Below are 14,935 nucleotides of genomic sequence, written 5' to 3'. Positions count from 1 at the left end.
AGCCACCAGCAGAAACTGTTGATTCAGTGCCCTTGGTTGCTGGAAGTTTGGCGATATCCTGCTGGGGATAGTACTCTGCCTAATATTATATGAGGTCGATTTTTTTCTGGAGTACTGTGGACTAAAGAGGCAAAATGGTCACCATGGCTGTTGAAGAAGACCCAGGGTCTATTGCTTCACTGGAGGTTTCTGAGGTACTGTTGATCATTTTTGTTGTGAAAGTGACAAACATTATCATTTATGAGGTTAAAGAAGAGTTTTTCTTGACCTAAGAGCACTCTATTTGGTTTGATTAAAAGAGTTTTCAGCTCAGGTTTGGATGAGTAGAAATTGCTTGTTTGAAATAACTGAATTTCTTAATGCTGATTGCAAGGGTATTACAAGTTTTTTGCTTGATAATATAAGTTCTTATTCTAGTGATGGTCACTCTGTGATACCTAACTCCTACTTCAGTGTTGTGGGTATATGACTTTGTGGTGATAGGAAATAACCCATTTCCTGGGTGTGGGGTGGGCTTGTTGGTTTTCCTACAAAGTAAAGTGCTTATGCCCAAGTATGGAAAGGTCTGGCCCACAAAGGCTTATCAAGTTCATTTATTTCAAACAGTGATTTTTATAGTCTGAGTAAGAAGTGGCATGGAATATGTTGTTAGTTTGATGAGATCCTTTGTGTTGTTCTTTTTGTTTTACTTTAATTGGTAACTTGGACATCCAGCTATGATGCGGGCCATTTGTCTGTGCTGGGGAAAGACACATGCCCTTTTTGGGGAATTGAGGGAAATGACCCTTGTCCTAGAGCAGCGTGAATGTGGCTTTTGAGATAATATGTCTAATGTGAGTTGATTGGTCATCTCACGGGATTTTAAAAGCTGGATTTGTAAAAATTATTGTCTGAGATGTGAGAAGCACAGTGTTCAGTAGGATGAACTGAGGTATACTTGGTTAGTCTGAAAGGTGAAATGTTTTATTGCTAATTGTTGCTGTCTTAGGTGAAGTGGGCTTCCCTTGCCTGGTTTCACAATTTAAATTGATATGTAGTCAAGGAAATAAGACAGTCTTATTGTTTTATGTGTGCCCTGGAAATGTGCCTTTATATTTGTTTTGATATGAGAACTGTTAGTTTTTATGAACACATATTTCAGTTTGAGAATGAGTATTAGCTGCTGATTTAGTTGCTGATAATCTATAGCACTTTTTACTGATCGAGTTGACTGGGTGGGTGGGATTTGGCTAGAGTACTTGGCTACCTATTTTTGGGGTCCGGGAATTATTGTTTGCAGTTCTAAAAAATGGAAACCTTTACTCCTAGCGTCATCTATGCAGGGCACTCTACCGCTGCATCAGTGTACTTTATATAATCAATTCCAAGATCACTGCACCTCAGGGAAAAGGAGCCATACCCTCACCATGCAGCTTCATATAATAAAAGTGTATTTTGGCCATCTGTGTGGTCAAATGGTAGTTTCTGATAGGTGATCATTCTTTTTCCTTTCTGAGGTGGGAGTAGCATCACATACAGTGACAGAATGCTAGAACTCATACGTCTCAATGGTGGCCCTCTGCAAATAACTGAATGTATTATAAAATATCCTGGCATTTGGCTAAATCCCTCACTGACTTTCTTCACGTACATCTACAATTTGAGTATTAAAGTTACATTGCTTATTTACCAGTGTCATTGAGTCTATAATCTTTAACTAAACAGGGCAGCTATGAGTGTACATAATATAGAACACAGACCAAGCAAAAACAGTGCGGCAAACCGAAACCCCTTCTTCTGCTGGCAATGATATCCTTATTGTTGAAGCCACAAAAATTGTCACGTTAACTTCAAAAAAGCAAAATAAAGCCAAGATAGCAAACAGCAATCAAATAAATTCAACTTCTTTAATCCACAGCAACGAAATCCACCACAAGCGCTTTCGCCCATTCGTAACGGGCTTTTTCAAGTGTAACCATTTCACAACCAAGCAATGCTTTTATATTATTCAAACATACCTTATTATTAGATAATTAGTGTTAATTAATTGAATAATTGTTAAAAAATTGTTAAATAATCAAACAATGATTTTAAAGGTTCTTTTAACTATCTTAAAATGTTCATAAAAATTGCATTACATTACTTCTAAATTGAAAATAAGACATACGTTTTAAAATACGTTAAAAAATGAAAAATGATGATGACCACCTAACATTTAGCTGCCTTACTATTGCACAATAATGCAACATCTGCTAAAGTATTTAAAACATTAAAACAATTGAAAATGCATCAATATTAATAACCCAAGTTAATGTGCGTATTCAATAAAATGAATACCACTTGCATATAAAATGAACATTCTGCTAATTAAGGAAGGAATAAAAACCTACACTTGAAAATTTATATAAAATGTAATATAAAATCTAAAATATATTATATTATATTATAAGTTGTACATATGTATATTATCAAATGTGTAATATAAAAATATATGCAATTATAAAGATATATTAATTATGAAAATCGCATATTAATTTAAATTAAATGAACTACCATATACTTGCTGAATTCAAACTACCTGGTTACAAGGGTTAAAAATGCGTATTAAAAGTCTTGCTATAACTTATTTCTTCTAGCTTTAAGGATACTAGTAACACTGATCCCTTCATTCAAACCTGGACACTTTGTTGCATTTAATTTCAATTGCCACATCAATTCTTTTATGCTCAGAGCAGTCTCCCAATCCCCTCCTCTCAATTCCTGAACTACCTTGTCCAGTACAAAAAATCTTGATAGACATATTTGCACAATTCAAAGAATGTTTAAAAAAGGCATTAGTTTCTTTTTTTGTTTTTACATCATTCATGTGCTCATATATTCTACGTTTCAGCTCCCTTTCTGTTTTGCCCACATAAAATGATGGGCAATTCTGACAAAGTCCTAAATAAACAACCCCCGATGAATTACAGGAAAAGTAATACTTAGCATGTAATGTGGTATTACGGGAGGGGATATACACTTGATTAGTATTAATAATAAATGAACATTGGTGGCATCTACCACATGGAAAGGTCCCTTTCCTTTTAACCATGACATGCTCTTGTACTTTCTCTCTATTACACATATTTTGCTCAAATATACCCTTTAAATTAATATCTCTTTTCCTAATAAAAGAAAATTTACTTGGGAGAATGTTCATAAATTCATCCTGCAAAGAAACAATAGGCCAAAGATTCTGTATAATGTTTTCAATAAGCACAGCGTCCTGAGAATATGTATATACAAAGTTGCTATGCTTATTATAGTCTGAAACATCTTGCCTCTTGGAAATTAATGTACCTGCTCCTAACAATGGAGGAAAATGTTGATCCCTTTTCTTCAGAATTTCATTCAATATAGTTTGAAAAAATGTGGGTGGATATCCTCTACTTAAAAAAGCATTTCTAATAAACTCCACTTCTTCCAAAAATAATTCATATATACTACACATTCTGGAAGCTCTCACTAATTGTCCCTTAATAATACCCTTTTTAACATGTGGAGGATGCCCACTGTCAAAATGCAAGTACGAGTTGCAATGTGTGTCCTTCCTAAAAATTTGAGAAATAAAACCTTTTTTGTTCAAGTTCTTAGTTAACCTTATGTCCAGATAATTTAAAGTCATGTCATTTATATCATAGGTAAATCGGAGAAAATCTGTAGTTTTTGACAAATAATTCATAAAGTCAAAAAATAGTTGCCTTTAACCTGACCACAAAATACAAATGTCATCTAAAAATCTCTTATAAAAACTAATGTGTTTTCTCCAGTGTGTAGAATGAATAAATTCGACTTCCCATTTATGTAAAACTATGTTTGCATATGTTGTAGCGCAGGGGGCCCCCATAGCCACCCCACTCTTTTGCCTAAAAAACTCTCCATTAAAAAATATAAAATTGTTATAAAGAATTATTCTCATAAATTCCAGTATTGTATTAATTAAAGCATTACTAAGCCCAGATTCCTTAATAATTGATTCACCAAACCAATCCAAACCCTGTTCATGCGGAATACTGGGAAATAATTCTACAATATCTATTGTGACCATTTACAAACTGGAATTTTCCATATCTTGATTTAAACTGGTTAAAAATTCCCAAGAGTCCTTACAGATATATTTCAAACTTGTTACATCATTTTTTAAATGGAAATCCATGAATTTACTGAACGGTTCAGTTATACTGCCCACCCCAGCTACAATGGGACGAAACTTTAAAGGAGCCAGGCCCTTATGTACCTTGGGGATGTCAAATAAAATAGGTGTCTTTGGTTTAGAAACAAATAAATAGTTATATGTTTTCTCATCAATAAACCCTTGCATTAACAAATCATATATATAAAATTTAACCTTACCAAGTGCAATGTTTAACTCATTTAATGAAATGGGCTCATAAATATTTGTATCCTGTAACAGGTTGTATATAAAATTCTTGTATTCCAACTGTTGCATCAAAACTATGCCCCCTCCTTTATCGGGTTTCATTACCCTTATACCATCCTTTTTTAGATTATCTATTATAACTTGCAATCTATGAGGAAAGTTAGGGGGATGCAAAGTTTGCTTTTTTTACAAGATTTTCTCTCAGAACTTTCTCCATCAGTTCCTCAAACATTTTTAGCTTGGGATGAATGGGAGGGTTAAAAATGCTACTTCTAGAAAGTGAAAAATCATGTACCCCTTGATTTTTAAAAATCACTGCTAGATTCAAGTTCCTTACAAACAACTTTAACTCAATTAAGAGTTTAGGAAGATAGCTTACCCTATGAGGGACATACTGGAGTCCTTTGGTGAAAACTTCAAAAAAGGTCTCTGTAATCTGTATATCTGTATAATTATAAATACTAAAGTTATTCAGACTATTAATACTGCAGATTCCTTCCTCACTCACCACCACTGAGCATTTAATGGCATTACATCCTGAATGATTTTCACTACTCAGCGTCTTTTCCCCCAAGCATTCTGTGGATGTTGATTTGATTTTACCCGTGGTCTGCCCTGGGGAACTTGAAAACCCTGCTGCACATTGTTAGCACCTTTTTGCGCTAACCTTTCACTTCTCCTGGGCATGTCAGAGTAATCATAACCATTATTTAAACCTTGTACTTCCATAATCCCCGCTTCATCATAGCTTGAATTTTTCTTAACACCCCCCGCTGGGTATGCCCTACCTTCTCTGTATTCAATAAGATCTCTTTCCAGTTTTTTGGCCTTTCTGTCTAGAACCTTAAAGCAATGCTCATCAACTTCTTTGAATGTATCATTATATTTTTTCTTATATCCTAAAAATTTCTCATCCTTAATGATACTATCGTGCAGAACATTCAGTTCACTTAAAATGCAATTTCCCTTGCTAGTGTAGTCATCAATCATTAATTTTAACATTTCTATACCAGTTTTATTAAACAATTCTGTTAATTGGGAGTGTAAAGCTGAACCAGAGTGTGCGTTGTTTGGGTACCTAAAACAGCGCAACCCTTTAGGAACACGTTCAACTTTTATACATTCCCTTAAATAGTTGATTTCTAGTTGTGAATTTTTAGAACACAGACCAACCTATTATGATATCGGTTAAACAGATGTTGAATAAAAATGGTTAACAAATAGATCATCAAGTCTCCCTTGCTCATTTTTGTTCCACTCACCCTGTAGTCCCTTTAACGCTATACATCAGTCCATATCAGGTAGCCTATTCAGGTAATGAATATATTAGATAACCCAATGTTGAAGTTATTTAGAAAGAACCAGTTATTTGTTATACCAAATGTACTTCAAGAATTTCTGCAGATTGCATATGCCTGTGACGTATATTATTGCACTGATAATATCTGTGGCATCTGGTTATTCAGTTCAGTTCTTGGTTGAAGTGCCTTCTTTGTTGACTGCATGTCCTTTCTGTGCCCATGTGTTTTTTTTCACTGAATTCTTTGGTTTTGTCTCACATCTCAAAGATTATTTTAAAGGTGAACTAGTGAGACTTTGAATTGCCTATAGGTAGTGAGTGAGTGAGTGTGTGTGTGTGTGTGTGTGTGTGTGTGTGTGTGTGTGTGTGTGTGTGTGTGTGTGTGTGTGTGTGTGTGTGTGTGTGTGTGTGTGTGTGTGTGTGTGTGTGTGTGTGTGTGTGTATATATATATATATATATATATATATATATATCCTGGAGTAGGCTGGCATCCTATCCCAAATTAGTTTCTCTGCCTTGCACCTATTCACTCCTGGGATAAGATTCAGCTACCCTACCAACCGGAACTGAATAAAAGTGGATACTCAATGAATAAATTCATAGGAAAGCTGTTTGCAAAAAATGATCAATCGTCCAATACAGTAGGCTTACTGATGGATGTTTACTTCCTCATTTCATTTAGAAATATCTATAGTACCAGTTTTTCTCATTAATGTGCCAGTGCAGGACACCAAGTAAATACAACTATATTTTTCTCGTGTTATGCCTTTCTCCTTTATCCTTTTTTAGCAGTGTATGTGCCTTGCCCAGTGTGACGGAATATTACATTCTTTGAAACTTTTATTGAATTCCATTGAAAGGGGTCCCAATGTCCCACCAGTTCTTTACATAATGTTATTAGGTCCCTGTTACTAAAACATTCTCAGCTGGATGCTTTATTTGCACTTAATTTTTATATATATAAATAAAACAGATTACTTACACCAATAAAGCCTCATTTACATTTTTGTTGGCCAGGCATAGATTAATCTGCAAGAGTCTATATGAGACAGAGAAGATAAGCAGGACTTTTAGGTGTTTTTTTAGAATTTTTGTTTGTCTTGGCAGCTATGCTTTCTGATTGCTGAGGAAAAAATGTTACTGAACAGTTTTTCAAATGGTGTCAGTTTGGTTAGAAATGAATGAATCCTACTCAGTCTTATCAGTTAATACCACAGGATTTTGTTCAAGTGATTTGGCTTTCCTAATGCACTCAGAAATTGATTTCTTATTGGTTTTGATAGTTAGGTTTGTTTCAAACTTTACAGTGTACTTTTTAAACCAAATCATTGAACATTTTCTTTACACTGTGCTTGCTTTGCTCCATTTTTCGTGTTAACTTGTTTGTGTTCATCATCTTCCATGCGAACAGAAAAAGCCTGTCTAACATTATTAAATGTACACAATGAGAAATGTTTTTTGATGCTTCTTTATTTATTGTGTTCTCATATATGTGGGCTCAACCAGTAGATATGTTGATGTGTATATCCAGAATTTCTCCCATTTTACATTTGAGTTTAAGCAAGAGAACTATCTAAGTTTTAGTCCAATGTGCAATGCTTAAATGTACATGCTACATTCTGAGCCTTCAAACAGAACTTTTAATCTATGCCATTTCTGCATTACTGTCTTCTTTACCAACATCCATGAAGCACAGCATTATCCTGGGACACTAATCATGTAGCTAGGATTGACATTATTGTCTTCTGTAGCAACATGCAGAAACTTGCAAGGCCATTCGTAATCTGCAACTCATATTTCCATTTTGTATCTGTTTAAGCATCTACAAATAACTTGATATGTTTTCATTTGTTTAAGTGCTACAAAAACTGCATAATTCAGGTTTTATATCACTAATAATGTTTTTCACCCCAAACACCGAGTGCCCCTTTATATTTGCATAGGTAGCCACAAATAGCTTAAAACACTTTTAAATGACATATGCATTTAGTTTAACAACTAGCAAAGTGTATTTCTACTTCAAACCCTATTTGTCTTTTTTCATTTGTTTAAAAAGTCACAATTTACTTCTCTTCTGACATCTGTGTGTGTGTGTGTATATATATATATATATATATATATATATATATATATATATATATATATATATATCTATATATCTATATATATATATATACACACACACACACACACACACACACACACAGGTGTGTGTGTGTGTGTGTGTGTGTGTGTGTGTGTGTGTGTGTGTGTGTATGTGTGTGTGCACTTATATATGAGAACACTCCATATAGTTGAATATCTGTAATATCGAATATCTGCAATGCAGGCATAAGTGATCAAATAATTACGTGATCACTTCTGCAGACATTACTTTATTGGAGGTCAAAGAACAGCAGCAAATAGGGATTTGCCCTTTCCCTGCTGTTGCTTTTTTTTGTGTGTGTTTTCCTTTTTGATCCATTGGGATATAGTGTTAAAAAGTTGCTTCATATTTTCATAGATTGCTTCTTGATGATAGGCCATTTAAATCTTTTAAAGCCTTGCCACTACAGTTCCGCTGGTGTACCTAGCCAGTTGCTTTCCCTGTCCATAAATTATGGGGAGACTAGGACTGGGGTAAATTTGTGGTTTCCCATCCATTCATTTAAGATAGATTTGAAGATAGTGAGGGACATACTTTGCTTTACAGAAAAGTATGAGTTTGTTCCAGAGGTGGGGAATTCTTTGGTAAAGAGATCTGTCATAACTACAAGTCTTTTTTATGTTGCAATATAGATTTAGGCCCCTTAATGTTGTATTTGTGTTGTTACCAGTTTGAAAGATGTGTAACAGATCCAGCAGGACTGGGTCATTTACAGTTTTGTTGGCCAGGCATAGATTACCCTGTAGGAGCCTGTATGCGACAGAGAAGATAAGCAGGACTTTTAGAAGTTCTGGTTAAATCAGGGAGCTCATACCCAAGATATTTTTAGTTAGGAACCACTGGAGTTTTTCAAGTAATATTGGATGTTTAGACAGATACATACCAAATATACACTATGTTCTAGCATGAGCCTTATGAGGGATGAGTAAATGAGAATGATTACCTCTTTTGATCAAGAAGAGATGTACCTAATAATCAGATGGGAGAAGTAGAAGGCTTTTCTAATGACAGTCGAAAGATGGTGGTCAAAGGAAAGTTCATTAAACGTGAAGGTGTTTATGTCACTAAGAAAGGCACTAAGGAGGTAGGAAAAGTCTTAGTCAGTATGTGAAAGCCATGCGGAGACAGGTGTGGGCTATAGTTGGTGAAACAGGCACGAATGTGTTCCATTTCATTCCATACTAGTGCAAACTAGGCCACCAGAGAATGACACCAGTAACTAAACCAAGTATTAAAGTTTATCACTTTTTGCTTGTATTGTGGCGTTGTTGTTTGTGATAGTACAATTTTACTCAAAACCAGTTTATCTTCAGTTTTAGAGATACATTCACAAAACTATATCGTGTTTTTCTTCATATAGACCAAGGGGGTGTATGAAAAGTCATTGGCACCCACATGACCAATGATTATGTCATATTCATAGTTAGGTAAAGGACCATGAGTTGCTTGCTGATATGTCAGATTCTAGCACCTGAAAGTCATTGACTGTTATCTTTGAGTGGTGCAGCTATGTTCTGAACTATAAAGTAATCTATAATGAGTACATTACCATGACGAGTGGACTGCTCTTGTAGCTTGAAGAGGTATAGCCAAGCCACTCCGGTGACTCTTTTCTGTTGTGGTGGTGGTGGTAGGAGAAGCTAAATGGTATGGAAGAACGTGTTTTAGTGTGCTGCTGTGGTTTGATTTTCATTATACATATCTATAGCATTGTGCCTAGGAGTTATTTGTGGTTTTGGAAGTAATTTCTGGAGTATCTCAGCAGGGGAAGGTTTCATATTTGTCTCGTCATGTGTAGGTTTGGTATTACTGGAGGTACTGAGAACTACCTTTTGTGAGAGACTTGGCTCTAATTGTTATAAGTATTTACACCTCTCACATGAAGATACCTTCTGTGGTAATAGCAAATATAGATATTTAAGTATATGAATAAGTTTATATGCCAACTCTGGGTGCCTATTGCTAGAAGGCTGGCAACAGATGAGATAAAGACAGACTGATGACCCATGGTTAATCTAGAAATACCAGGTAGCATATGTTACTTGATGTCCTGGAACTTGATAACTCTTGTTCTATATAAGAGAGAGGGGGAGCTGTATGATTAATAAAGGGAAAGTGAAACAATGAAAACAATTCAAATGCAAAGCAATATTATATAATATGGCATAATACAGTAGCTGTATGATACATAAATTATAGGATCATAGTATCATAGGATCATAAAGGATCATGAAGGATCAGTGAACCAAGTTACAGGACAGTGCAAAACAGTACATCTCTGTACAACATACCACAAAACAGTGTCATATGATGCTGCACAATACAGTATTGTACTCACTACAGTACAGCTCAGTACAGCTGTACATAATACAGCAAAATACTTTACAGTTTTATAAGGTTCTGCTGAATAGCAGACATGGGAGCTGCAGCACAATAAAACAAGATATATTAAATAAAGTAATCATATAACAGTGCCTGAGCAGCAGGAATTAATATTATAATGTGGTGATCAATGCTGTACCAGTTTATTAATGTGTGCCTGAGCAGCAACCACAGATGCCATGGCACAATAATCCAGAAACCATAGACACAACTCTCTCCCAAGACTTCCCATAGTGGTTAATACAACAGTACAAAGATCACAAGATTTTATGAGGTGGATAGTATAATAGACAAAATGTTACAAAAGATGTTAGGTATACTAGGCAGAAGTACCACAACACAGTATCCGAGGCAGCAAGAGCAGGATTGGATGCTACAGTACTAATTACAGTGCACAACAGTAGATGTAATGGGACACATCACATAAGTCCATGACATATCACATAACTCTGGGGCACATCACATAACTCTGGGACACATCACATAAGTCTGTGATATATCACATAACTCTGGCACACGTCACAAAACTCCAGGATACATCACATAACTATGGAACACATCATGTAACTCTGGGACACATCATATAACTCTTGGAGACATCACATAACTCTTGGACACATCTCATAACTCTGGGACACATCACATAACTCTGGGACATATCACATAACTCAGGGGCATATCACATAACACCGGGACACATCAAATAACACTTAGACACATCACATGACTCTGGAATATGTCACATAACTTTGGCACACATCACAAAACTCCAAGACACATCACAAAACTCTAGAACACATCCCACAACTCCGGGCCACATCACATAACTCTTGGACACATCACATAACTCTTGGATACATCACATAATTCTGGGACACATCTCATAACTCTTGGGCACATCTCATAACATCAGGACAGATCAAATAACTCTGAGATACATCACATAACTCTGGGACATGTCACATAACTCTGGCATACATCACAAAACTCCAGGCCACATCACAAAACTCTAGAATACATCCCACAACTCCAGGCCACATCACATAACTCTTGGACACATCATATAATTCTGGGACACATCACATAACTCTGGGATGCATCTCATAACTCCTGGACACATCAAATAACTGCATAGCACATCACATAAGTCCAGACTACATCACATAACTCCAGAACACTTCACATAACTCTGGGACATATCATGCAACTCCAGCAGTCCTCCTGCTTCTCTGTCAAGCACTCTCCTAGTTGTATCCATATGGTCTCCTTGTGATTCTTCTCTGTCTCATACAGACTCCTACAAGCTGATGTATGTCTGGTCAACAATATTGTAAATGGACCAGTCTTGCTTGATTTATTGCACATCTTCCAAACTGCTGGTATCACAAATACAGGGTTAAAGGGCCTAAGTCTGTATCACAACCTCCCTTCAATGCTCTTCTCTCCTCACTTTCCATCTTATTCTCCTCTTTCCCTCCCAATGTCCTTAATTTCCCTTCCCTTTTTCCCCTTGGCATTTATCCTTATACATTCTTTCTTTCTTAACACCCTAAATATTAGGTCTCTCTCCTCTATTGCATTCATGTTCACTATGTGCCATTTCAATTACTATCACCTACCTTAATCGAGGTTCACTGAAACTGAGTACTGTGTTTGATTTAGTTGTAAATTAAACTAGTTCTTTTTATGTTTTTCTTCCTTCTCAGATTTTGACTTGAAGTGCTGAATGCCATTTTCAGATCGCAGTATTTTGTCTTAAACTACATTAATTTGTACTGACTTTGAGGATACCATCCACACCTGTATTGGCACTTGTACACTTCCTTCCTAGACAACAATTTTTTATGGATTATTAGGTCTTCCTTTGGAATGGACATGTTTAATATCTGAAGCCAGATAGCCTAGTATAAACCTATGAACCTATACTCCCTATGCTGTGGAATAAAATCCCGATCCATGTGAGGCAGAGCACCTCGCTGGCTCTGTTCAAGAGAAATCTTGACCTGTGGATGGGAGATCGTAGGTTTATCCCGGGAATCATCTCTGTGTCACTGCTGGACAGAGGCACAACAAACTAATGGGCACAGTATTTTTTCATATAAAAAATTTGGGCTAGGCTTATAAATGCCTTAGGACAGATAGCCTAGTATAAACCTATGAACCTATGAACCATTACTGAATTAGGCCTAGATTTACATTTTAGCTGTTTATTGATACCTGTTGAAAAGAAACAGTGCAGTTAAATTCTGAGCAGTTAGACTACAATACCGCATAAAGTGAGCTGAAAACTAACACAAAAGGATTGAAATTGCCAGACTGCAGGTTAAGGTTAAAATGCTTTATTCTTTAGATCTTTTCTCAGTCTTACCATTATGAAACTAAATAAAATTGTTTCCAAAAAATATCAGAGAATTTCAACAGAGCATGTTGAAGATACGTTCAGGAAGCAAAATGTAATTTAAACTTGGATTGATTGTTTCAGCTTTCTGAGAAGATTTCAGGGGCACAGTATGATTTCATGGCTAATATGGGATAGCATTTATGAAGAATATTAAAATGCCTGTAGTTGCTTAGCAATCAGTTACATGTAAAGGACACCAACATTTTAAAATAAAGGGCAGACTGTTGGGCTGTCAGTTCTATGCATGTATGGATGTGATGTGCCGGCATTTCTACACATTGTTTTCTCTTCTGTAGACGCACTTCTTTGTTTCAGCACAAAACCCCTCTATTACTGCTGAGTTAGCTGCTTTAGTAATCAGTTTTATTCTTTGTAACAGGAACGTATAAAAACACAGCATGAGAAAAGGCAGACCACAATTCTCGACTGGAGTTCTGGCTCTCTCTCTGTCCTAAGGTATTTGTGTTATACTTTTTAAATTACCTCTCTTAAAAGAGACTGACGTTTAGTGATGATGCATATTCTTTGATTGTCTAAATTGACTCAATATATTTCAGTTTCTATGTGTCCTTTTGGAAGTTTTCATGTTTTCTTTCCTAGCTCGAGGACAGTAGTGTTATTTATTTATTTATTATTATTTATTTATTAACACTTGTTTACATGTATAGTCCAATTGGGGAACAAAGTGGCTTTTCAGTTGTCGCCCAGAGTGAAAAGCTCAACACAATATATATGTATTAAGTTTACAAAAGGTTACAGTAAGAAAGAATAGTATAACACTAATAGAAACAATACATGTCAACTGTTAGTTAATGGCTAGAAAACACAAAGTGAATGTTATACCAACGAGTAGGTAGTCCTAACTATTAAACCAATGGTGGATATAAATAAAATGCTTTAAACATTAAGAACAACTAAGTACAGCTATTGAAATACAGAAATATGATATTTGCATTGAACATGTTATGGATATGACTACAGGCCTTAATTAATCATCAAGAAGACAGAAAAAGAGTGAGATGTATAAGCATTCAACAGTAAATAAGTAGAGTGTCTGCAGTACACTGTACTTTACTAACACTGGTTTCAAGGTTTAGGCGTATATACAGCATTCACAGATATGGCTGCTATAGTATGACATCACTACAGTAATAACTGCATCCTGATTGGCTTTATCATTCTGCCTGTATTACAAATGAATTAATTTGCTATTTTACTTTTGCATAAACATCAATACTTTTTGTTCCAGTACAATGTGTTTTGACTGCAGTCTGTAACTGATCAGTTGTCTGCACATTTTAAAACCTAAGTGTAAAAAATGGAGAAAAACAAAGAGATATTTTTTCACTATGTATGGAGAATACAGCAGATATGAGTATTGGGAGCTAAAGTAATGGTACTGTATTCTGTTACCTTCCCTAGCCATGGTATGTTATTCAAGTACTGGATAAGGCAGGTGATTTCTTAAGCACTAAATACATTGTAAAATACCCTGGTGAAGGATAAAGTCAGGTTATTGTTTATAGCAGCATTTGCTACCAAGTATTCTTTTCACAAGTTTACTAAGTGTGAGTTAACACAGACCTGCACTGAAAGGTTAACTGTGATGGAAAGATACCAGTTCTATTACACTTAATATTATTTTAAGTGAGCATTCACATATAAGACCACTTGAGCAATAGTTTTTCTTGCATTTTTAGACCAGCGTCTTCATGTCAACTTTTACAATGCAAAGGCAGGTACACTGTCTTGTGTGAAGGACTGTAGACATCTGTAATGCTTCTACACCACTAATTCAGGGCATTGTTAATGACACTGGTAACTTATTAAACTTTGTCATTGACCCTATCAGTAACAAAGGTATCTGCCTTTCTGCCCATCCTTTCAATAAATAGCAACCTTGGCTTTTTAATGGCCAGGTCCCAATAATGATCTGTTTTCTCATCTGAGTGCATTAATATATATATATATATATATATATATATATATATATATATATATATATATATTATATATAGCCACCTGCTTTACCACTCACTTCATATAAAAGGCTGCTTGCTTGCATAGCCCCTAGCTTCCTGATGACACAGCTGATTGTGAAGTGGCCATCATTGAATAAATAAGTGCCTCTTACTATAATTCATGTTCATAAACTGTTGATAGTCAAGGACCATTTTCTAAGCAAAAACACACTTTGTACTACAGATTTTTGCATGCAAAATATGTCAGACTGAAATGTGAGAGTTACTGAAGTTTGATTTGTGACTTTGACCTGTTGCCTTGGTGATCAAACTGCTTTTGCTAAG

At 35.5% G+C, this 14,935-nt stretch overlaps 2 protein-coding genes across 2 annotated transcripts in view; one reads left to right on the top strand and one right to left on the bottom strand.

The window, feature by feature from the left end:
• CRYBB1 (crystallin beta B1) overlaps nt 1-14,935 on the bottom strand; it is a 651,488-nt gene that overhangs the window by 95,247 nt on the left and 541,306 nt on the right. The window lies entirely within an intron of this gene.
• Nucleotides 12,862-14,935, top strand: part of CRYBA4 (crystallin beta A4) — a 41,111-nt gene continuing 39,037 nt past the window's right edge. Inside the window, exon 1 of the mRNA XM_044068280.1 lies at nt 12,862-13,085. The gene's annotated coding sequence lies outside the window, so the exon portion shown is untranslated. The remainder of the gene's footprint in view (nt 13,086-14,935) is intronic.

This window comes from Protopterus annectens, chromosome 4.part0, assembly GCF_019279795.1.
Source record: "Protopterus annectens isolate FY-2018-M chromosome 4.part0, PAN1.0, whole genome shotgun sequence".
Taxonomy (NCBI): Eukaryota; Metazoa; Chordata; order Ceratodontiformes; family Protopteridae; genus Protopterus; species Protopterus annectens.
The sequence above is the reverse complement of the archived record's forward strand: the minus strand, read 5'-3'. Positions and strand labels throughout refer to the sequence as shown.